Source organism: Ovis aries, chromosome 12 (genome assembly GCF_016772045.2).
Source record: "Ovis aries strain OAR_USU_Benz2616 breed Rambouillet chromosome 12, ARS-UI_Ramb_v3.0, whole genome shotgun sequence".
NCBI lineage: Eukaryota > Metazoa > Chordata > Mammalia > Artiodactyla > Bovidae > Ovis > Ovis aries.
In genome coordinates, this window is record NC_056065.1 from 30,435,483 (window position 1) to 30,461,248 (window position 25,766).

Genomic DNA, 25,766 nt, shown 5'->3' on the forward strand with positions numbered 1-25,766 from the left:
CTACTGAGCTTGTGCTCTGGAGCTCAGGAACTGCAACTGCTGAGCCTGAGGGTGCTGCAACTACTGAGAGAGTAGTTGCCGCCTTGCCGCAACTAGAGAAAGCCCGCGAACCACAGCAAAGGCCCAGCACAGCCAAGAAGGAAATAAAGAACTTTTTAAAACGATGGGGTTAATTGATTTGATCCTCTTAAGAACCCAGTATGGTGTCGGGCAGATATAGAGAGGAACATGAGACTTTCAGAAATTCATGATTTTCCCTGTGGCACATGATGAATTATTGGTTGATCAGAGACGAGAACCTGTGAAGACCTTTCAGTTGTCCTCTTGCTCAAGTCAAGAGTTCAGTTCCCCCCAAATTCTCTCTTGATTTTACATGTTTGATATTTTTGATGCATTCTGTACAGAACCATTTTTCTATGTAGATACACCCTCCTCTGGCATTCACTTTTAATAAATATGTGTGTTAAATGGTCTCCCCTTTGAAAGATATAACTGATTTTAATGTGTTAAGACGGTCTAAAAATGGCTAAGTCCTTCTGTAGAAACAAAAGGCTTGTATAACTTGTTAAGGCTTCCCTTTATCATGAGGAAAGATGTTGATACTTTTTATCCACTAGCCTAGTGCTCTGGTATTTTTTCACTCTAATTTGTGGTGATGGTTTTAAGCAGAACCATTATTTGTGGATGCAGGGAATGAGGATGGAACATGAATGATCCAGGCAAGGAATCTTAAAGTCGTGACTCTTGTGTGTAAGACATTGGCAATCAGAATGAAGTGTGATGTATGCTTTCTCTCCCTTCCCCACAGTTTCTCCCTGAACTGGTTCAGGGTCCTTAGCATATGTTTGTGTAGTGATCAGTCAAACCTAGTGCCACCCAGTGTTCAGAGCTTACCTTTTGAGTGTTGCCTAGTGATCTTTTCTAATATTATGAAGAAAACGTTGGTGTGCTTTCTGAGGCTAGTTTTTCTGGTTCCTGCTTTCTCTGTTCTCTTGCGTCCCTCCTTTTGTTCTGTTTTGATCTTGGACCTGTGTCGTCCAAACAAGGAAGAGAGAAAAGTAGTGGCGGGAGAACAGGTTGAAAATCCTGACCCAATGATCTTCATTATTATTAATTATTTTGTTTTTGTTGTCTTCTTCACTGTAGGACAAAGGAAGCCTTGATATGTTTAACTTAGTCTTGCTAAGTATTAATTAAAAAAAAAATTCTCCGTGCTTTCAAACCTGAATCTCACTCTGTGCTTCAAGTGCTCCTCTGCTGTCCCTGCTCTTTATAAAGCTTGTATTAAGCCTTAATGTTTACCAGGCTATGTTTGGTGCTTATATACAGCATTTCACTTAATTCTCGCATCGGCCTTATAAGGCACACTTTTGAAGAAGCTGCTGATTAGGGCTTCCCTGGTGGCTCAGCTGGTAAAGAATCCACCTGCAATGTGGGAGACCTGGGTTTGATCCCTGGGTTGGTAAGATCCCCTGGAGAAGGGAAAGGCTACCCACTCCAGTATTCTGGCCTGGAGAATTCCATGGACTGTATAGTCCATGGGGTCACAAAGAGTCAGACAGGACTGAGTGACTTTCACTTTTACTTTGAAGAAGTAGAGTTGTAGTGGTTATGTTATGTGGCCAAGGTCTTGTACTCTGTATGTAGAAAAGCTGGGTCTTGAATTCAGGTCTTCTGGATGCCGCAGCTTATGCCTTTAAGGACTAGTTTATATAACTCCCCATGTGAGACCATTACTCAGAGGAGAGTTGTATTTCATAATCTCATACAAGATTAATAATAATTTCATGCTTATTTTTTGTGGAGCTGAATTTATTTCAAGATTTAATTATCTAGATATCTTGAAATAAATTTGGCTCCACAAAAAATAAGATTCTGACTCGAAACTTGTCTCCATGTTTCCTCTTGTTTCTCAGTTCCTTTTTTTTTCTTTTTAAAAGAAATTCCTATAGAGAGAAGGAAAGAATTATAGCATTCTCCAGAGAACTGTGCCTCTCCTAAGCACACACGATTGGCAGTATCTTGCCTTTGCTGTCCCTGGGAATTTTTATTCTAGTCATTTGGTCTTTAAAGCAGCATGTGATGGAGTTTCAATGTGTCTTAAAGCCACAGAGTACTACTGTGATACAAACACCAATAAACTGCAGGGTGTGCATTAGGGTCTTCTCTTTATTTTTTCCCTTGAAATATTTGGCAGTTTTTGGAAAAAGGCAGCCACCCTAAGAGATTGAGTTGACACATTTACAGGGAGGCAGTTGAGGATATCTCCCAAAGCCTATTCATTTAAAAATCCTTCCTTAGCCTCTCCTATATCTTTGAAAATATCATTTTCATCTTTCCTGTTATTTCCTGTAGATACCTCTTCTTGTGTGAATGTGTTTTTTTAACAACATCTAAAATACAGAATTCAGATTAAAATCAGTGTTTAGTGAATCTTTATTTTTAATGGTAACTCTGTACCAAAACCACAACTAACCATATGTCTTCCTTCCCTCTCTCCTTTTTTCCTCTCTCCATCCCTCACTCCCTCCCTTCTTCCTTTTTTTTCTGCCCTGCTTTCCTTTCTTTCATCATTGCTTCAATATAGAATAACTGGTGTTGATTCTTGGGCTTTTCCCTTACTAACTGAGTACGCTTGAGAAAATCCATTCATTCCTTTGAGCCTCAGCTTCTTTATCTGTGAAAAGGTGACAGTAACGTCTGTCTAGATGTTTGTGAGACTTGGGTAACATAGTGTACAGCACACAAGAAAGTGCCTCTCTGCTGTGTCTGGGTGGTAGAAATGCCATTTCTCTTCTCAGAAAATAAGTTTACCTTCTGGAAAATGATGATAAAATCAAAGCACAATGGCTGAAGTATCACAGAGGGTAAAGGAACAGATCTTAGGCAGTCCTTATCTAACTGATAAGATAGATATCTTTAAAATAAATATGTCAACTAGAAATATTAGTAACCTATGGCCCTTTAAAAAACTGAAACACCAAGGCGGGAAAGAAGGGTGGATGGGCTGCACGGAGAGATTGGGATTGACGTATATACATTATTGATACTATGTATAAAATAGGTAACTAGCTAATGAGAACATACTGTACAGCTCAGGGAACCCTACTCAGTGCTCTGTGGTGACCTAAATGGGAAAGAAATCCAAAAAAGAGGGGATATGTGTATACGTATAGCTGATTCACTTTGCTGTATAGTAAAAACTGACTCAACATTGTAAAGCAACTATACTTCAATAGAAACTAATTTTAATATACAAACAAAAAACTTTTAAAAAGTAAAGTTACTGCAGAGTTTCTATTTGGAGTGCTGAGAAAGTCTCAGAATTAGTGGTAATGCTTACACAGCATAGTGAATTTAATTAATGCCACTGAATTAAATACTTAGGAATGGTTAAAATGGCAAATTTTGTCATTCAAAAAGAAGTCAGTTAGGTGGATATTCACAGTGTTCCTTGGGGTGTTATCCAGGAAAAGGAAAGCTGAAGTTAGGACCATGCTGCACAGATCTGTGCAGAGCAGAACCTGTTTGTACAGTTCAGTCCAGAGATAGTAAGCTCCACCAGGGCAGGAATCTGCTCTCTTGTTCAGTGCTTTGCCAGCACCTGCTGAATGAATCAATAGCCTTTTATCATCCAACATTCTATGTATGCAACTTGCTGTCTAGCCCAACCAACGAGGTTCTCTCTGTCATGCATTGTCTTTGGGCTGTTTTATAGCTCTGTAATATTACAGACATCAGATAGTAAAGCAAATGATCTTGTCTATGAAAAGCTAATTGTGATCAGTGAATGCAATAGATTATTACCCTTTGTATAGTAATCAGTTTTTCCATTTTGCCTACTTTTGCTTATTTCCAAATAAGTACTACTGATGCTTATATATTTGTTTGCTCTTATGATTCTCTTTTGAATAGATTATACCATCTCACTCGTTCCTCAATTAATGAATTAAATGAAAGTTTTACACTTTTTTGAGATTTATGATTTTAACTTAAAAATTACTCCTTAACAGCACAATAGAAGAACACAATTATGAGAATTAATGGATCTATTTATGTCACTTTTAATAAGGCACTCAAGTCACTGATCAGTGATTTTCTTATTTAAAAAAAATGAGGTTGACTTAAATCATCTCTGGTCTATGATTCCCCATTTTGTACTTTTATAGTTTTATATTCTGTAAGTCTAAATACAGTGTCCTACGTTTGGTAATATCTAGGTCAATTGTCATAAAACCAAGGAAGTTAAGTATCTTACTTATGTAAAAATTTCAAGAGTAGTTCTTTATAGTGTTTTTAGCACACATGTACACATAAATTAGTGTTAAAGATATTTTATCTGGTTGTCGATGTTCCTCATGGAGGAATTATAATACTTACGTTGCTATCGACAGTTTTCAGTAGTGAGTGAGCTAAGGGTGAGCATCTGACAGCCTACTTTTTAGTAAAGAGAAACATTTGTTTGACTGTAGAAATGATATCTTGGCTTATAGCAGCACTTATGGATAACTGTAGGTGTTATTGCAGTCAGTGTCATTTTTAAACCATTATTATGTTCAAAAGAGCAGTTCTGAAGCACAGAGCATTGCATTATGCCATATATAATAGATAAATTTAAAATTTCATTCCTGCTGTCTGGAAAGTCACTAAGAAACATTGGTAGAGTAGGTATGTCTTACTTCAGGTTACTGTAACAGAATACCACAAATTGGGTGGCTTAAACAATAGAAATTAATTTTCTGCCAGTTCTGGAGCCTAGAAGTCCATGATCAAGGCTCTGGCTGATTTGATTTTTGGTGAGGACTGTTTCTGGCTTTCAGATGGCTGCCTTCTTGCTATGTCTTCATGTGGTCTTTTCTTTGTGGGTACTTGTGGTGAAATAGGGCAAGCTCTTTGATGTCTCCTCTTAAAAGGACACTAATTTTATTGGATCAGGGCCCCATCCTTATGACTTCTTAGGTGCTTCCTTAGAGACATCTTCTATAAATATAGGCACATTGTGAGTCAAGGCTGCAGCATATTTCTTTTGCAGGGCCACAGACATGCAGGCCATAACAAGGTGTGATACTTTTAGAAGCAGAAATTACACCTCTAAGGTACAGATTGGGGATGACAGGACGTACTGTCCTCCAGAGATGGCCAGGTCACTGAGCATTGATGAGTCTGATGCTGCGAATGTGTGTGCTGACTTGGCAACTGTTAGTTATATTGACCTATTATGGCTCATCTGTGTTTTCAACTATTACTGTCCAGGTATTTCCCCGTAGAAGAAGAGGGTGATGCACTTGCTTATCTTTCATATTTAATGTAAAAACTGAGGCCTCTGGGGGTCAAGGTATGCCTTCAGGTTTTTTCAGCATTTGTAACAATATCTTGGAAAGGACAAGTGTTTCTTTGATTGTATTCATCTCGCTTCTAGTTTCCCACCTAACTGCCTCTACTGGTTTGATGTAATGGGGATACTGCCTGTTAGGGAATAATAAAGCATGATCCTTCTTGGATCTCGGGGTGGCTTACATGGTTTAAAATAATCTAGTATGTGTGTAGATAGAGTTATTTCAAGTCATCTGGCTTTACTTCCATGCCTAATGTCTTTTCTCATCATTTATTAAAGCTCGCCTTTTGGACTTTCATATATGTCATATTAGTACCTTGTAAGTCCTTCTAGGAATACCTTTCTATTATTGAAGTGTAAACATTGTTGTTTCTACCCCATTTGCTTTTCCCTCTCTGCCATTTCTATAGGGTTCTTTAACCTGCTAATGTTCCAGGATATTAATTTGAAACAGCCAGCCAAATAGTAGAAATTGCTTCTTTCTTAGGATGAACTGACCTCCTTTTAACTCAGTTCCTTTTCAGATTCAGTTTGGAAAGTTAACTTTTCATAATCTTCTGAGCTGGTATTTGACTTCCCTGATGCTTGAAATTTGGCAGCCTTATTATGCTCAAGACGTTATACCAAGAGTACACACTATTTTATTTTTTCTGAACACTCTCCCCTGGCTCAGTCAGAAATTTGATGCATATATTTGTTTGTTTATTCTTTGTATGCATTTCCTCTAATTTATTCACCTTGCTTCTTCCTAACTTTATTGTGTCACTAAGGGGTTTAGCTCGGACATTTCTGGCTTTTGTCTCTTAAGCTAACCTTCTCATATTTAGCTACATGGGTAGAGCTGTCAGATTAAATGATGTCTAACGGACTATATTTGAGTTTGTGCTTGAAAATAATTTCAAGACTTGTTTGATGTTTTCTCCTTTGTTTCTGGTTATTCCTGAAGTTCATAAGTTTCTTCTATCTGAAAAATACTGTTGTCTTGAATACTGGCTCTTTAGCATGGAAGTTTCTTTGATTGCCCTGGACTTGTACAAGTTTCTAATACTTTTGTTGATGGCTTTTCTCTTACATTAAGGATGTCCTTGGTCTTTATATTAACGTATTCTTTGGTTCTAGAGTCTAGCTTCCAGAAGGCAACATAGTCAGTTTGAACGGACTTTAGACCAAAACTAAAAATATCATTAAAGGGTTGATAAAGCTAAAGGGACTAAGACTATTTAACCTCCTAAAGGTAAGGTAAGGCTGTGGAGATGTTTAGGTTTGTGCTTTTTGAAAAGATCCTTGTGTTCCTTCTGTCAACCATGCCCACCTGCACTTAGGGGCTTATGTAGAGTGCCTTTTCAACCTTGGTGGTGATTGTGCTTCAATATCACATTTAAGCGGGCTTCCCTGGTGGTGCTAGTGGTAAGAACCCACCTGCTAATGCAGGAGACATAAGGGATGTGGGTTCGATCCCTGGGTCGAGAAGATTCCCTGGAGGAGGGCATGACAACCCACTCCAGTATTCTTGGCCTGGAGAATCCCATGGACAGAGGAGCCTGGTGGAGTATGGTCCATAAAGTCACAAAGAGTCAGACATGATTGAAGCACTTAACATACACACACACACATCACATATAAGAATTAAGGGCTATTTCTTCTTCTAGGAAGGATTTAGGTTTGACTCATGGAAGGTATCCTTCCAGTCACATTCAGTAGTGGAAAGAACCAGTGGGAGATGGTCATTGTGGAATCAAATCTTACTCTCTGGATGAGGTGGACTAAGGGTGAAGACATTTGGACTTTGGTGGAGTCCTTCAGATATAGGACTCTAATCTGATCAAGGTGGTTGCTTTTGTGTTATTTTTCCATTTGTGACTGGAAGCCCTCCTTCTGGTAGAAAACAATGAGATTTTGCATCACCTGGTTCCTCAAATCCCTTTCTTGGGTAAGAGTGAGCAGTGCCAGGAAGGTGGTAGCACCATGCTATACCAAGAGGAGGACTGCTGGATGAGGACGGAGATTTGCAAATGGTTGGCTTCCTGATGATGCTGAGCCTGTGCCTTCATCACTTCAGGCCTCATCTTACTATTTTTACTGGTTAGGAGTTTGAGTAGAAGAGTTCTAAGGTCCCCTTCAGCTCAGTCTTATTGGTGACAGTGGGAGGGACGTTATAATTGTAGAGGGAAGTGAAGGTAAAATAGGGGAGATGAGTGATAGAGGACCCAAGAGAGAGCAGGAGTTCCTGGGGGAAGGCTATGATGGTGGGACGAAGAGGAAGGATAGAGATGCAAATATGAGGTGTGGGGGTTTTAACCTCAGTAAGGAACTGGTGAGAAGACAATGTTTACAGCCACTGATAATGGGTCTTTCCTAGCCTTGGAAGTTGATTTCTCTCTCACTAATCTCTCTTTAGTTGGATTAACTGGGCAGGATTTATTCAAGTTTTTCTTTCTGTTTACTTCATAATTAGGTTAAAGTTGTGTTCTTTCTTTGAAGATTTCAAAGAATTTATTTTTCAAAAATGCTCCTGCAGAATAAACTCTGTGAAATGGATAAATGAAGGTACAAGGTTGCTAAGCAATTTATTCAGGAAATAAATATGCTAGTGTTAGAATCCAGTTGTTCAGCTCTCTCTGTTAGGCTTCTCAGTTTTCTGTTGTGTGTAGGTATCTGAAGGACATGCTACTTAGACAACTGGTGCTTGGCATACAAGTAGCTGAAGTAATACCATATCTCAAAGATGGGAGCCTTGCATCCCCTTTCATATTGGGGAATGGATCCCAGACTATACCACCCTAGTCTATGTACTTGTTTCATAATTCAGTAACTTGAGTTCTGCCTCTTATAAATAAAATTATACAAATTAAGAAAATAGCCATACACGTGGGGAACAGAAATTCTGAGATTTCCTGTGTTTCTGTGTAGAGAGGATCTTTGGTTGCCCAAAGTGCCATTCATGAAATGATACATAATTCCTAGCATTCTTGAATTTCCCAAGTCCTGTATGTGGCAAATAAGATGTCAGGCGTAGTACTGTTCCTGAGCCGTCTCAGCTTTGGAGGGTGGAAAGGTGGGATGCTTTTTATTAATTTTGTACATAGACAGACTTTTTATATCACAGTTGCATATAATTTTAAGGTCACCTCTCCCTTCCACTGGACTGGAGACTAGGCTGTCTTTTGGAAGGAAAAATACAGGAGAGACATTTTCCTCCACTGAGGTCACTTTCACCGTAGTGTGTTCTTGGTGAGCCCTCCATTTGCCTTGCTCTCGTGAGACACTGTTCTGCACAGTCGTTCCTCTGAGTGGAATGGAACCTCTAGGAGGAGAATGAGTCCTCTGTGCACAAGAGCATTTGTTTGCACACCATGTCAGCCTCCAGTTTCTACTGCTTCTCAAGGGTGGAAATGCATGTGGAGAGAGAGATGATAGTAATTACCATAGTTTAAGTGATGACTTTATTTCTCAGGAAAAAAAAATACAAGCCATATGATGTACATACTATAGTAGAATATGTCATTTCCATGGTATTTGTTGCTTTTCCCACATCTCTTTATGGCTCCTTATATCACAGACTCTGTTTATATCACTTTTGAGGAGTGTTTGCGAAAGGAAGCATCTCTTGCTGGAAACTAGTGGCAGTCAGTTCTCTCTATCCAGGGGTTCTTATGTGTGGATTCTGCATCCACAAATTTAACTGAGGGTCAATTTTTTTTTTTTTAATTCTAGGAAGTTCCAAAAACCAAAACTATAGTTTTCTGCTTGCCAGCAACTACCTACATAGATTTACATTGTACCAGGTATAATAAGGGACTTCCCTGGTGGCTCAGAGGTTAAAGCATCCACCTGTAATGTGGGATGCCTGGTTCGATCCCTGGATTGGGAAGATCCCCTGAAGGAGGGCATTCTCCAGTATTCTTGCCTGGAGAATCCCCGTGGACAGAGGAGCCTGGCGGGCTACAGTCCATGGGCTCACAAAGAGTCGGACATGACTGAGCAACTAAGCACAGCACAGTACAGGAATTATAAGTAATCTAGAGATGACTTAAATTGTTCTGGAGGGGGACTTCCCTGGTAGTCCAATGGTTATAACTCGATCTCTGGTTAGGGAACTGAGGTCCCACATGCTTTAGAGCAACTAAGCCCACACGTCACAGCTAGAAAGTCCATGCACTGCAAGGAAGATCCTGCATGCTGCAACTAGGACCCAACACAGCAAAATAAATTAATATTAAAACGTAAATTATAGCACAATGTGTAAATATGTAGGCTATATGCAAATATTACTCCATTTAATATAAGGGACTTGAGCATCCTTGGATTTTAGTTTAGGGGGTTCCTGGAAGCCGACTCCCACAGATACCAGGGACAGCTGTGTAGTGACTGCTACCCATTCTCTCCTGCCCTTTGAGTTTCTGAAATCAGGTGGCAAGCATTTGCATCATGACTCTGAGAGAAAGGTGTTAGATATTTAATATTCTTAAAGATGCAGAATTTTTTAACTTTCTTATATGGAGATATTCAAATTAAGGGGAAAAAAATCTGCTTGCTGAAGAGGCCTTAAGGAGACAGATGCTCTCAAAGCAGATTATTATCTTTCTTTACTCCCACTCTTAGACATACTTAGATAACGGATAGTTTTAGATTTCTGACACAGATGTGGGGGATAGTCCTCTCAAGGGATTTTCAGAGCTAAAAGTTAAACCCTTATTGGTTCTTTTTGTAATGATATTAGGGAGTCAATCATTACTTTGAAAACTGACAAATAAAAGGAAAGAAGTTTTTAGCATGCTTCCCTTCACAAACTATACCTCGTTTTTACCAAATAGTTGATGAAACTGTCTCTCTTTAGAGTGGTTTAGTCCTGCTAACAGAGGAAGGGGTCAGAAAGTCAGGATTTATTGTTTTGTAACCCCCAGTAAGTTGATGAATCCAAGTGGTAAGTACCCCTTTTTTATGGACATCACAGAGAGGCACCTTGAGATTGTAGGTCTCCAGTACACAGCTTCTAAAGTGTTCTTGCCAAAATTTCAAACTGTAATCTGATCTGGCCTCTTTGTCTGACTACCCATGGACTGGAAGTACAGAGGGCAGGGGAACAGACTGAATTAAATATCATGGAAATAGCTTTCAATTGTGTTCGCAGCCGCCGCCGCGCGGCCGTCGCTCTCCAACGCCAGCGCCGCCTCTAGCTCACCAAGCTCCAGCCGAAGGAGAAGGGGGGTAAGTAAGGAGGTCTCTATACCATGGCTCGTACAAAGCAGACTGCCCGCAAATCGACCGGTGGTAAAGCACCGAGGAAGCAACTCGCTACAAAAGCCGCTCGCAAGAGTGCGCCCTCTACTGGAGGGGTGAAGAAACCTCATCGTTACAGGCCTGGTACTGTAGCACTCCGTGAAATTAGACGTTATCAGAAGTCCACTGAACTTCTGATTCGCAAACTTCCCTTCCAGCGTCTGGTGCGGGAAATTGCTCAGGACTTCAAAACAGATCTGCGCTTCCAGAGTGCAGCTATTGGTGCTTTGCAGGAGGCAAGTGAGGCCTATCTGGTTGGCCTTCTTGAAGACACCAACCTGTGTGCTATCCATGCCAAACGTGTAACAATTATGCCAAGACATCCAGCTAGCACGCCGCATACGTGGAGAACGTGCTTAAGAATCCACTATGATGGGAAACATTTCATTCTTAAAAAAAAAAAAAAAAAGTCCTCTTCCTGTTATTGGTAGTTCTGAACGTTAGATATTTTTTTTCTAACGGGGTCAAAAAAGGTACCTAAGTATATGATTGCAAGTGGAAAATAGGGGACAGAAATCAGGTATTGGCAGTTTTTCCATTTTCATTTGTGTGTGAATTTTTAATATAAATGCGGGGACATAAAGCATTAATGAAAGTCAAAATGTTTCAGTGAACAAGTTTCAGCAGTTCAACTTTATAACAATTATAAATAAACCTGTTAAATTTTTCTGGACAATGCCAGCATTTGGATTTTTTTAAAACAAGTAAATTTCTTATTGACTGCAACTAAATGGTGTTTGTAGCATTTTTATCATGCAGTAGATTCCATCCATTCACTATACTTTTCTAACTGAGTTGTCCTACATGCAAGCACATGTTTTTAATGTTGTCTGTCTTCTGTGCTGTTCCTGTAAGTTTGCTATTAAAATACATTAAAAAAATAAATATCATGGAAATACAATTTTAATAATCTAGACTGGGCAGTTCTACAGGGTAAATGACTTTGTATCATTAGCTACAACAGCTAATGCAACAGAAATAAAAAGAGATGGAGGGCTTCCCTGGTGGCTCAGTGGTAAAGAATCTGCCTGCCAGTTCGAGAGACACAGGTTCGATCCTTGGTTCGGGAGGATCCCACATGCCATTGAGCAGCTAAGCCTGTGCACCACCACTACTGAGCCTGTGCTCTACAACAAGGGAAGCCACCACGATGAGAAGCCCGAGCTCCCCGAGTAGAGACTAGCCCCTGCCTGCTGCAACTAGAGAAAGCCCTTAAACGGCAATGAAGACCCAGTGTGGCCAATAAATAAAGAAATAAGATTGTTTTGTAAAAAGAGATGGAGGTGAAATCTATAGATTAAAAAGATTTATGGCATATGTCAATTCACCCTACTGTCTAGACCTTTTTTGGATACAATTATATACAAACTGGGCTTCCCTGGTGGCTCAGAGGTTAAAGCATCTGCCTGCAAGGTGGGAGACCCGGGTTCAGTCCCTGGGTCGGGAAGATCCCCTGGAGAAGGAAATAGCAACCCACTCCAGTATTCTTGCCTGGAGAATCCCATGGATGGAGGAGCCTGGTAGATTACAGTCCACAGGGTCTCAAAGAGTCGGACACGACTGAGTGACTTCACTTTCACTTTCATATACAAACTATAAAAGACTATAATGGGTGAACTGTGAACTTCCAGATGTTCAAGTTAGTTTTAGAAAAGGCAGAGGAACCAGAGATCAAATTACCAACATCTGCAGTATTCTTGCCTGGAGAATCCCAGGGATGGGGGAGCCTGGTGGGCTGCCATCTATGGGGTCGCACAGAGTTGGACACGACTGAAGTGACTTAGCAGCAGCAGCAGCAGCTGGATCACCAAAAAAGCAACAGAGTTCCAGAAAAACATCTATATCTGCTTTATTGACTGTGCCAAAGCCTTTGGCTGTGTGGATCACAATAAACTGTAGAAAATTCTGAAGGAGATGGGAATACTAGAGCACCTGACCTGCCTCTTGAGAAACCTATATGCAGGTCAGGAAGCAAAAGTTAGAACTGGACATGGAACAACAGACTGGTTCCAAATAGGAAAAGGAGTATGTCAAGGCTGTATATTGTCACCCTGCTTATTTAATTTATATGCAGAGTACATCATGAGAAATGCAGGGCTGGAGGAAGCACAAACTAGAATCAAGATTGCCGGGAGAAATATCAATAAACTCAGATACGCAGATGACACCATCCTGATGGCAGAAAGTGAAGAGGAACTAAACAACCTCTTGATGAAAGTGAAAGAGGAGAGTGAAAAAGTTGGCTTAAAGCTCAACATTCTGAAAACGAAGATCATGGCATCCAGTCCCATCACTTCATGGCAAATAGATGGGGAAACAGTGGCTGACTATTTTTCTGGGCTCCAAAATCAGTGCAGATGGTGATTGCAGCCATGAAATTAAAGGATGCTTACTCCTTGGAAGGAAAATTATGACCAACCTAGACAGCATATTAAAAAACAGAGACATTATTTTGCCAACAAAGGTCTGTCTAGTCAAGGCTATGGTTTTTCCAGTGGTCATGTATGGATGCAAGAGTTCGACTATAAAGAAAGCTGAGCACCGAAGAATTGATGCTTTTGAACTGTGGTGTTGGAGAAGACTCTTGAGAGTCCCTTGGACTGCAAGGAGGTCCAACCAGTCCATCCTAAAGGAGATCAGTCCTGGGTGTTCATTGGAAGGACTGATGCTGAAGCTGAAACTCCAATACTTTGGCCACCTGATGCAAAGAGTTGACTCATTTGAAAAGACCCTGATGCTGGGAAAGATTGAGGTGGGGAGGAGAAGGGGACGACAGAGGATGAGATGGTTGGATGGCATCACCAACTTGATGGACATAGGTTTGGGTGGACTCTGGGAGTTGGTGATGGACAGGGAGGCCTGGCGTGCTGCAGTTCATGGGGTCACAAAGAGTCAGACACGACTGAGTGGCTGAACTGAACTGAATAATGGGTAAAAGGTATAGTGCCTGAATGATATTAAGGAATTCTTATTAATATACTTAAGGGATTATTACATTGAAGTTTTAGAAATGAAGCCTATAATTATTTTTAAAAATATTTATTTATTTATTTGGCCCTTAGTTGTATCACATGGAATCCTTTGTTGTGGTGTACAGGCTCTCTAGTTGCAGTGTGTGGGCTCAGCAGTTGTGATGGGTGGGCCCAGCTGCCCTGTGGCATGTGGAATCCTAGTTTCCCAACCAGGAATTGAAACTGTATTCCCTGCATTGCAAGACAGACTCTCAACCCACTGGACCACCAGAGAGTCCCAAACCCTATAAACATTGCCACATAAAATGATATGATATTTGAAACGGGCTTCAAAATAATACAGGAGAGCTAATGACACAAGGTGTAAATGAAGAAAATTGGTCAATATTACTGAAGCTGAATCTGGGTATGTGAGCTATTCTCTCTACTTCTGCATATGTTTGAAATAATCTGTCATAGAATTTTTTTTTTTAAGAATCTTATGTCAAGATATGTAGTAAGGCTTTGGGAATAATGGAAAGGAAGTTGGGAGAGAAGAAAAAGAGATATGAAGCGTTTAGCATGATACTTGGTATGTTTTATATATTGAATTGTATTGGCTATAATTATTTCTAAGCCACGCATGCATCCATTCATTTATCCAATTACTCTGTTGCTTATTTCAATAATAATTTATTGAGTGTATATGATATGGCAAGCATCAAAACACTTCTGTAAATCAAGTAAAAATAGAGCCCATCATACCCCAGTGGTATTTTTGGCCTGCTCATTCTACAGTTTCTGAACCGTATGTGAATAGCTTCCAGACTAGAGGATTTTAAACGGCACTGTGTCATATCATGCCTGGCTTCATTCAAGTTTAGTGTTTAATATTCTTCTCAGGGTCGCTCTAACTAACCATCTGCTGGGTCTTTGCCTTCCTCTTGAATCATCCAGCTCTTAAAGGTCACAAGTGCCACCTCTGTGACTCCAGAAGGACCATCTCTGATTCCTGGCCTGGTTCATCTAGTGCCTGCCCATTGAACAGGCAGCTCCAGATTTATAGTTGAAATCCTATGGGAAAGCTCCCTCCCCTTGCCATTTCACCTTTAGAACTGTTGTTACACTCTGGAAGATTTTCCAATTACTACATCTAATTACAAGGAAGAATAAATTACTGAAGCAAGTTAAATTATCATGTGTGTCATAACAGTAATTAACATTCAAATAGGAAACTGCTCCCAATAAACATCTGAAAGTAGAGGCAGCACCCCTTTTGAAAGAAGGAAGCTAGAGGGTCTGAAACCTGGAGTAAGGATGGTCTGGGAGGATTGCTAGATTGTGCCTGTGTGCTAAGTAGCTTTAGTCATGTCTGACTCTTTGCAACGCTATGTAGACCATAGCCTACCAGGCTTCTCTGTCCATGGGGTTCTCCAGGCAAGAACACTGGAATGGGTTGCCATGCCCTCTTTCAGGGGATCTTCTAGACCCAGGGATCGAACCTGCGTCTCTTATGTCTCCTGCATTGGCAGGTGGACTCTTTACCGCTAGAACCTCCTGGGAAGCCTGATGTTTAGAATAATTTATCTGGATAAGATTGATGCAATTGGAGAGATTGATTTTTTAATTGTTCCTGTTTTAATCTAAATTCTTAGAAACATCAACTTGTCTCTGCATTTCTCACTATCTTCTTTGTTCTCATGACCATACATATTTTCTCTTTTTTTCTCCATATTTCAAATAGGACTGGACACCAGTCTGCTCATAGAACATTTTATGTGCTAGGCATTGCTTGGAAAGCAACTCATAGCCTTCTCAGAATCCACTTTTCAACAAGTCCCTGTGCATTCCTTAACCTTTTCGGTGCTTTTCTGCCATGAAAATGCTTATTCTTCTCCTGAGTGGTCTCTTGACTTGATATTGTGTTTTTGAGCTCTGTTTTAGGGTGAACATACTTTTCTTGCTCAGTATATCGCTTAGCCTAGTGTTACTGCATCTAGTATTTAGAAATTCTTAATGGCAGTACAAAAATTAAAAACTCCCAGAGTTTAGGAGGAATCTCTTTTATTGTTTGTTTGTTTGTTTTAGATTTAATTGGAGGCTAATTATAGTATTGTGGTGGTTTTTGCTATACATTCACATGAATCAGCCATGGGTGTTCATGTGTTCTCCATCCTGACCTTCCCTCCCACCTCCCTCCCCTTCCCATCCCTCAGGGTCATCCCAGTTCTCCGGCCCTGAGCACCCTGTCTCATGCATCGAACCTGGACTGCTGATCTATTTTACATATGATAATATACATGTTTCAATGCTATTCTCTCAAATCATCCCACCCTTGCCTTCTCCCATAGAGTCCAAAGTCTGTTCTTTACATCTGTGTCTCTTTTGCTGTCTCACATATAGGGTCATCGTTACCATCTTTCTAAATTCCATATATATGCGTTAAAGTGTTGTATTGGTGTTTTTCTTTCTGACTTACTTTGCTCTGTATAATAGGCTCCAGTTTCATCCACCTCATTAGAACTGATTCAAATGCATTCTTTTTAATAGCTGAGTAACATTCCATTGTGTATATGTACCACAAGGAGGAATCTCTTTTAAATTATGTGGTAATGGCGTACAGAACTAGTACTAACGGGTCTGTAGCTGCTTTTAACCTCATTTGGTAAGTAGTGTGTAGGCAGTTAAAACTCAGCAAGGTTTGGGAAGATCATTTTAGTCTGCCGTTAGTATTTGGGATTATGAATTGTTTTTATTTATTTAGTAGACTACTAACCTGCCTAGAATTTATTTAGAAAATCGACACCATAAGTCTACCTTGGATAATAATGAATGGTTATGATTTTTGTTCATGTTCTTCTTTGAAATTTATAAATTCTTAAATGATGTAAGGATAGTGAAAAATAGGATCTAATTTAAGAAAGCAGTGGTCTTAATATCATAAATAGGTGTCTCTGGTGTTATGAAAGGTTTGACTAAGTCATGGATATAAGCAGTGATCTTTTTACCCTCTGGACAAATATGAATCACAGTGGTTCCTACAATAAGCAAATTGTAAGCCTGACAAAAATTTCAAAATTTCTCTTCCTTTTGCCCTATGTTTAAATAGAAATATTATGTATTTCTACCAATTTTAGTTAAAGTCTTTGTCTGTTCTTTACTTTTCTCCTGTTCTTAAAAAATTGAAAGTGTGAAAGTGTTAGTTGCTTAGTCGTGTCCATCTCTTGTGACCCCATGGACAGTAAGTAGCCTACCAGGCTCCTCTGTCCATGGGATTCTCCGGGCAAGAATACTGGAGTAGATTTGCATTTTCTATTCCAGGGGATATTCTGGACCCAGGGATCGAACCCAGGTCCCCTGCACTGCAGGCAGATTCTTTACCAACTGATCCAATAGGGAATAGTTTATTTACAATGTTGTATTAGTGTCAAATGTACGCCAAAATGATTTCATTATACACATACACATATCTTCTTTTTCAGATTCTTTGCCATATAGGTTATTACAAGATATTGAATGTATCAGTAGTTGTTCTCTGTGCTGTGTGACAAGTCCATGTATGTGTTATTTTAGCTCAGGAGTGGCTAACCTCACCACCTAAGGGAAGAGCCAGCATTTACAAGCATCATTGACAAAAGTCCAATATAAGTGTTATTCTCATTGTTGCTGATTTTAGGCCATTTTATTCTTGTTGCTGATTTTAGGCCATGTATGTCATTTCTGTTTTATTTATTTATTTATTTTTTTAGTTTTTTATTTTTTAGATTTAAAAATCTTTAATTCTTACATGCGTTCCCAAACATGAACCCCCCTCCCACCTCCCTCCCCACAACATCCCTCCGGGTCATCCCCATGCACCAGCCCCAAGCATGCTGCATCCTGCGTCAGACATAGACTGGCGATTCAATTCTTACATGATAGTATACATGTTAGACTGTCATTCTGTTTTAAATAACAAAAAATTACTTTTTGGTCACAGTGTCAGTTCAGTTTTAAATGCTCTTTTTTTTTTTTGTTTAATGTTTTCTCTATCTGCCAATGTCTTTGAAAAGCCAAATACGGCCCCAAGTTTTGGTTCCCTTTTTGGATTTGGATGGCAATGGGAGGATTTAGGAATGACTGATGAGCTGGAACTCATCAGTGTGGTTGAGGGAGGCTAATTTTGTTTACTGATCTCCAATTTTGCAACTCTGCACTTGTTTCTGAGACTAAGTGTTGTGTTAAAAGATAAGAATTATTTTGTGTTCACTGGTAATGGAGTTTTTGCTGGGGCCTGGAGGAGGCAACTGAAAGGAAAGGAGGATGTTGGAATGGAATAAAAAAGCTCCTGAGTGACTTTGTGTAACATTAGCTTAGACTAGAAGACTTGTTCCCCATTCTCTTGCTGCTCTTGAATAAATAAATACCTATTCTAAACCATGGAAGATGTAGTAACTTGGGTCAATGTAAATTGCTTTTCATGAGGAATGTATTTAAGATGGAAACTCCTTTGAATAAATTACAGATTTGAAAGAGGTTTCTATTCTCTTTTATCCAGCATAATATATATCAAATTTGTGGCTAATTTACACGTTTCATTTACAGTGTATTTGAAAGCCCTCCTCAGTGAATAGTTGGTAATTAGATGATTGACATATTCTAGCACTTGACAATCATACACACCAGTAAATTGTCCTCTATTTTTCAAGAGTATCTCCAACAAATATTTGAAACTTCCCCTAGCAATTGCTGTTGAGCAAAATTATAGGGGACTGACGGATACTGTATTTCCATAAATGGAATGAATGCTCATGTTGTAACACCCCGTCTACCCGGATGGTTTATGAAGTACTTTCAGATCTGTGATGGAACGAGTGGTTCAGCTTCAGTAGGTAGATGTGAATCTTTATAGTGTTTTAATTCTTAGGTAGTGAAGGAACTGTAGAGTTTAGGGTACCTCTAAATGTAAAAGTTACTTAGGGAAAAAAAAAACTAACCTTTTTTGTTTTTGTTTGTTTTTTAATACATGAATAATTGTTATTCTAAATTTCAAAGATCAGAGCAGTTATTTTGTTGAAGGCTTCCTTTTTGATTTAGTGGTAAAGAATGTACCTGCCAAAGTAGACGACATGGGTTCCATCCCCAGGTAAGGAAGATCCCCTGGAGGAGAAAAGGGCAACCCACTCCAGTATTCTTGCCTGGAGAATCTCATGGACAGAGGAGCCTGGCGGACTTCAGTCCACGGGGTCACACAGAGTTGGACACGACTTAGTGACTAAACAACAGCAAAAGCTTAACTCAGGGCTACTTTTTCTTTTATCTCCCATAACAAGTGGAAAATACTGTGTTTTTTGTCATAATTCATATTGAAATTCAGCTTTAATTTTTGGTGCAACAGAGGGATCATTACCATTTCACAAAATGCCATTATATAAGAGATAGAGAAGAAAGTTTGGCATCCTGCAGTCCATGGGGTCGCAAAGAGTCAGACTTAACTTAGCAACTGAACAACAAAAACAGAATTTCGTACTCAAGCATGATTTTATAAATGAAACGAATGCTTGTGTCTGTATCACCAGTGTCACTTCTGCATGGATTATATGACTTCCTGCATGTGTGCTGAGTTGCTTTAGTCGTGTCTGACTCTTTGCGACCCTAAGACTGTAGCCTGCCAGGCTCCTCTGTTCATGGCATTCTCTAGGCAAGACTACTGGAATGGGTTGCCATGCCCTCCTGCAGGGGATCTTCCTGACCCAGGGATCGAACCCACGTCTCTTCTGTCTCCTGCATTGGCAGGCGGGTTCTTCACCACCAGCACCACCTGGGGAGCCCACATGATTCTTTCATCATACTTATATTTTTTCCCTTGAGTACTCTTCATTTAAATTGAGTTATAATTCATAAACAATAACAGATACAGACCTAGATATAATTCAGTGATACCTGAATATTGATATGTAGCTATTCATGTAGCACACACATTCACGTACTCCCATCAGTATGTAAAGCATTTTCATGATTGTCAGTTCAGTTCAGTTGCTCAGTCGTGTCCAACTCTTTGCGACCCCATGAATCGCAGCACGTCAGGCCTCCCTGTCCATCACCAACTCCCGGAGTTCACTCAGACTCACGTCCATCGAGTCCGTGATGCCATCCAGCCATCTCATCTTCGATCGTCCCCTTCTCCTCCTGCCCCCAATCCCTCCCAGCATCAGAGTCTTTTCCAATGAGTCAGCTCTTCACATGAGGTGGCCAAAGTACTGGAGTTTCAGCTTCAGCATCATTCCTTCCAAAGAAATCCCAGGGCTGATCTCCTTCAGGATGGACTGGTTGGATCTCCTTGCAGTCCAAGGGACTCTCAAGAGTCTTCTCCAACACCACAGTTCAAAAGCATCATTTCTTCAGCGCTCAGTTTTCTTCACAGTCCAACTCTCACATCCATACGTGACCACTGGAAAAACCATAGCCTTGACTAGACGGACCTTAGTCGGCAACGTAATGTCTCTGCTTTTGAATATGCTATCTACGTGGGTCATAACTTTTCTTCCAAGGAGTAAGCGTCTTTTAATTTCATGGCTGCAGTCACCATCTGCAGTGATTGTAGAAAGTATTATAATATTATAGTATTCCTGATTTTAAAATTAGCAGAGAACCTTGGAGTAATGATCAGAGAAAACTTCATTTCAATTTATTAGGTGTTTACTAGAAGAAAGCATGATAGAAAAAGGCAGATCTATTAAATATTAATAATTTAATAGTTGGTTGAGGCTCTGTTCCATGCGTGAGTTATTTTAGCTCCTAGAGTAAATCCATTATTAATAAACAAATACTGTAAAATTTAAGCTATTTACAGGTGACTACACTCTCCTCCTCCCTCAAACTTTGTTACTGAAGTAAAATTATAGGCAAGGCAAGTCAGGCAATTAAACTGAAAGAAAGGGATTACAATATCAATTTCATATAAATGGAGTTTAAGATAAAAAAAATTTGATGGAATGAATTTTATCTCTTTCATAAAAGAAATAAGTCTGGGTGGATGCCAGGACAGAAGGAGTTGGGGAGTTGGGTGAAATCCTTTAAATGATTTAAGGGACACAAACCTATTGTTATATAATAAATAAGCCATGGGTTGTAATATCCAGCATAAGGAATGTGGTCAATAATACGGTAATAATTTCGTATGGGGACAGATGGCTGCTAGACATATACAGTGTCAAATTGATGTATGCAGGTGTCAAATCATTATGCAGTACACCTGAAAAAATGTTGTATGTCAACTGTGTTTCTCACTGAAAGGAACTATACTGTTTATTCAGATTCAGTTATCATTGAGATATCTATTAAAATTGATTCTCTTTTGTACCAGTGTTAATTCAGCCCTACCCATTCCCTGGGAACTAAGAAACTGTAATTATTGGACCAAAGTGGAAATCATAGTCATTCCCATGTCATGACCATAGAAAATTTTCTGATTAAAAAAAAATATATTGGAGGGTGTTTTGGAAAATGCCATGTATTTTGCTTGCAGAAATCTCTGAGAAGTCTTGAATAGGGTAGTTAGAGGCCACAAATACCACAAGGAACATACAAAAAAATACAAACTTTAAGAAATAATAGATTAATTAAAGAGACATACTGCATTTGTAGATGAAGGGCTAAGCATTATAAATATGGCGGTCTTTCCAAACTAAGTATTTTTGAGACATTTTTTCCAGATGATTATTTAGATTTTACATGGAAGAATCAATAGACAAGATAGTGTAATATACAGAGAAGTCACAAAAGAATTAGCCTATAAAAATGTGAAAAAATATTTAATCTTACTAATAATCAAAGAAAGACAAATAGGGAAATGCCATTTGGCAGGAATTAATAAGAAATGTTAATGCTGAAATGTTAGCAAGAACTTAAGTCACTTCCATGTTACTACTATTGTTGTTTGCACTGATTTGTGATTGGTACAAAGCAAATTTAAAAGTGTTTATTAAGAGTGTAAAATTATTAGTTCGTAGTGAACCTATTTGGTGCAACTAGTAATTGTACTTTATTTTAATGGAAAAAAAGAAAAGGTCCAGCAATGTGAAGTGGTTAAATGAATTATAAGTGAAACTAAAAAGAAGTTACTTGAACCATTAGTCATTTTTAATAATATGGGGAAATAGCCATGGTACAATATTAATTGAACAATATGTATATATATATATATATATATATATAAAACATCATTCTGATATTTTGTAATGAGATGTATTTCTGGAGGGAAGAAATCATAATATGTAAATTCTCAATTTAGGATAACACAAAATAGTTAATTCTTGCCTATGATAACCAGGAACTATACCAAAAATATTCCTTTTCTTAACTTATAAATACCTAATATACTGCAGTGTGGTTTTCTTTGATTGCTAGTCCATGGTTCTCTGCTAATTTTAAAATTCAGTTCAGTTCAGTTTAGTCACTCAGTCGTGTCTGACTCTTTGCGACCCCATGAATCACAGCACGCCAGGCCTCCCTGTCCATCACCATCTCCCAGAGTTCACTCAGCATCCAGCCATCTCATCCTCTGTCGTCCCCTTCTCTTCCTGCCCTCAATCCCTCCCAGCATCAGAGTCTTTTCCAATGAGTCAACTCTTCTCATGAGGTGGCCAAAGTACTGGAGTTTCAGCTTTAGCATCATTCCTTCCAAAGAAATCCCAGGGCTGATCTCCTTCAGAATGGACTGGTTGGATCTCCTTGCAGTCCAAGGGACTCTCAAGAGTCTTCTCCAACACCACAGTGCCAAAGCATCAATTCTTTGGTGCTCAGCCTTCTTCACAGTCCAACTCTCACATCCATACATGACCACAGGAAAAACCATTTATGTATGTAGTATATATTATAGTATGTAGTATATATAGAGTCCCTTTCCTTTTTCTTTGTATTACTCTCTTATTCAGAGAGGGCAGTGGCAACCCATCCCAGTGTTCTTGCCTAGGGAATCCCAGGGACAGGGAGGGCCTGGTGGGCTGCCGTCTATGGGGCCGCACAGAGTCGGACACGGCTGAAGCGACTCAGCAGCAGCTGCAGCGTTCTGTGATTTCTGTACTTTCTATAATGGTTAGAAAATAAAAAAAAACAGGCGGCATCCAGAATTAAGCTGCAAGAAATTCTGATTGTCACCAAATTTGAAAAATCATTTCCATAATTTGGGAAAGATGAGCTTATTAGTTACATTTTGGACCTACGCTTCTTGCCATATTTGTGGAGTTGGAACTCAAACCTGGGACCGCCCGTGCATTGTATATGCATTACATTATTCTGCCTCTTAATTGTTCTTTAACTGTGATCTGGGACAAGCAAGAACATTTTGATGACTAATCCAGGACTAATTTTTATTTGCTTTCCCAAGAACATAATTGTTCTTTTTTAGAGTAAGTTTACTTTTAAGCTTGCCCATTTCATGTATCATATAATTAGAGGTTTTTCAGGGAAAGTTTTTTGCTCTGCAACAGACCTTCACTAATTTCCCTTCTCTCTACTTTGTAAATTAATTTTGGCATTTTACCTTTTCATTTACTGATTTGTTTCCTTCCTTTTGATTTACTAATTTTTGACCACCCCTTCCATCTTATTCATTTGTTCCAGTATTGAGAATAAACTTGAATTTGAAATGGCAACCCACTCCAGTATTCTTGCCTGGAAAATCCCATGGACGGAGGAGCTTGGTGGGCTACAGTCCACGGGTCGCAAAGAGTCGGACATGACTGAGCGACTTCACTTTCACTTACCCGTGACTCCTAGTTCCTTTCCCTCTATCCTTTGCAGAGCTCATGAATTATAATCTAAGTTAATCAGTATGTCAAGGTTTAAATTTGCTCTTGAAGGGAATGTGGGGAAGGAGATACATAAGCCTTTAGAAAACCCAAGCTCCCTAAGGAGTTCAAGTGAAGTCAGGACTTCATTCCTTTTTAAAGCAGTGTAAAATGACAGGAAAAATTACAGGTATGAAATTGTATATTATAAACAGAAGATTTAATTGAACCAGAGTATATAGTAAGAGCAAAGACCCTGAAGACATTGGAAAAGACTCTGATGCTGAGAAAGATTGAGGGCAGGAGGAGAAGAGGGCATCAGAGGTTGAGATGGTTGGATGGCATCACTGACTCAATGGACATGAGTTTGAGCAAGCTCTGGGGGATAGTGAAGAACAGGGAAGCCTGGCATGCTGCAGTTCATGGGATCGCAAAAAGTCAGACATGATTTAGCAACTGAACAATAACAATATAGTAAGAGATATTGAACCCCTACCCTGGAAGAACTTTTAGTTACCAAATCTGGGATAGACTTGGAGCACAGAGGCCTTTGCACATTGACATTGGATTGGTGTTACCTGTTACAATGAACATGAGTTTCTAAAGACTGCAAAGCATAAAGGCAGCAGCATAGACTTAGCAGAAAGATGCATGTGACTTTTGGATATGAGTGGGTGCACTGCTTGACATGATTCCCCTGGTTGTGATGAAGTTTTTGTTTGTACAGAAAGGAGAGAATCTTGATGCTTCTCAATAATATGATTTACTGTTCTCACTCACAGTGATGGATAGACATTTCAAAGAAATGACAGTTATAAAATACAGTAGCCTGCAAGCTTTCTCCGTTTTTTTCATTCTAGGGACTGTATGATGGGACAGAAGGTTTGGTCCTTGTTTAGTGTTTGAATCATCAAACTTTCTTCTCAGATATGGGTTCTGCCTTCTGTTCTACAGTATAAGAATGCTTTTCCTATGTTGTTAAAGGGTATAAATAACACTATTTTATCAAATGCATTTCATTATTTTGAGACCATTTTATACTTAACATTTATACTTAACATATTTCCTTGCTGGAGTTCCTTTTTCCCTTGCATGGCTGAATCTGGTAAAGGTTCATGCATTTCTCCCATCTCTATGGGAATACATATGTAATTACATGGAGATGCTGTCCCTACAAATTTTATTGATTATTGACAATTTTATGGTTCTTACTTTGTCTTGGACACAGGTAAGTATACTACATTGATTAAATTATTTATTGCTCATCACACCTCCATGAAGTTTAGTATTAATATCTTCATCTTACAATGAGAATCTCTGGTTCAGAGACATAGCTCTGTCAAGGTCATAAAGATGTTCAGTTACAGAGTGAACCCAAGCAGTCCGGTTCCAGAACATAACCTCTTAAGACTATACTGTTAACATCTTGTTTTGCATCTCATCTGCTTGAAGCAGTATGTTTAGAGACGAGTATCGGAGTACCTTGCTTAAAAATGACTAAAAGACAAACAATCCAGTTTAAGAATGGGCCAAGGGCTTGGATAGACGTTTCTCCAGGGAAGTTACACAGCTTGTCAATCAATACAGGAAAAGATGCTCAAGGTCATTGGTCATCAGGGAAATGACACGGTGAGGTACCACTTAACATTTACTAGGATGGCTATAATTGAAACAGTGGAAAATAAGAAGTGTTGGTGAGGATATGGAGAAGTTAGAATCTTTGTACAGTTCCTGGTAAGACTGCAAAGTGGTACAGCCACTGTGGAAAACAGTTCCTTAAAAAATTAAACATAGAATTATCATGTGACTAAGTGATTCTGCTCCTAAGTATATCTCCAAAAAGACTGGAAAACAATACTTAACAAATATATGTACACATATGTTTGTAGCAGCACTATGCTCAAAAGGTAGAAACATCCCAGATGTTCATTAATGGATGAATGAATAAGCCAGTTGTATTATATCGATACAGTGGAATATTTTTCAGTCATGAAAAGGAAGAAGTGTAATTGCATGCCATAGCATGGATGAATTGCAAAAATATGCTAAATAAAGGAAAGTAAAAGTGAAGTCGCTCAGTCGTGTCTGACTCTTAGCGGCCCCATGGACTGCAGCCCACCAAGCTCCTCTGCCCATGGGATTTTCCAGGCAAGAGTACTGGAGTGGGGTGCCATTGCTTTCTCCAAACATAACGATTATGTAACCATTAATCAAGCTCCTGAAAAAGCCCACATATTGTATGAATCCATTTATATGAAATATCGAAAAGAGATAAACCTACAGAGACAGAGCTCAGATTGGTGGTTTCCAGGAGTTGTGGGAAGAGGGAGTCAGGAGCAACTGCTTAATGGGTACAAGGTGTTGTCCTGGGGTGATTAAATGTTTTGGAACTAGGTGGAGGTGGTACTTCTACAACATCTTCAGTGCCAT

At 39.3% G+C, this 25,766-nt stretch overlaps 1 protein-coding gene and 1 pseudogene across 4 annotated transcripts in view; both read left to right on the forward strand.

The window, feature by feature from the left end:
• Positions 1-25,766, forward strand: part of SMYD3 (SET and MYND domain containing 3) — a 770,036-nt gene that overhangs the window by 331,370 nt on the left and 412,900 nt on the right. The gene's annotated exons all lie outside the window — the stretch shown is intronic.
• Positions 10,453-11,291, forward strand: LOC114117357 (histone H3.3A-like; annotated as a pseudogene).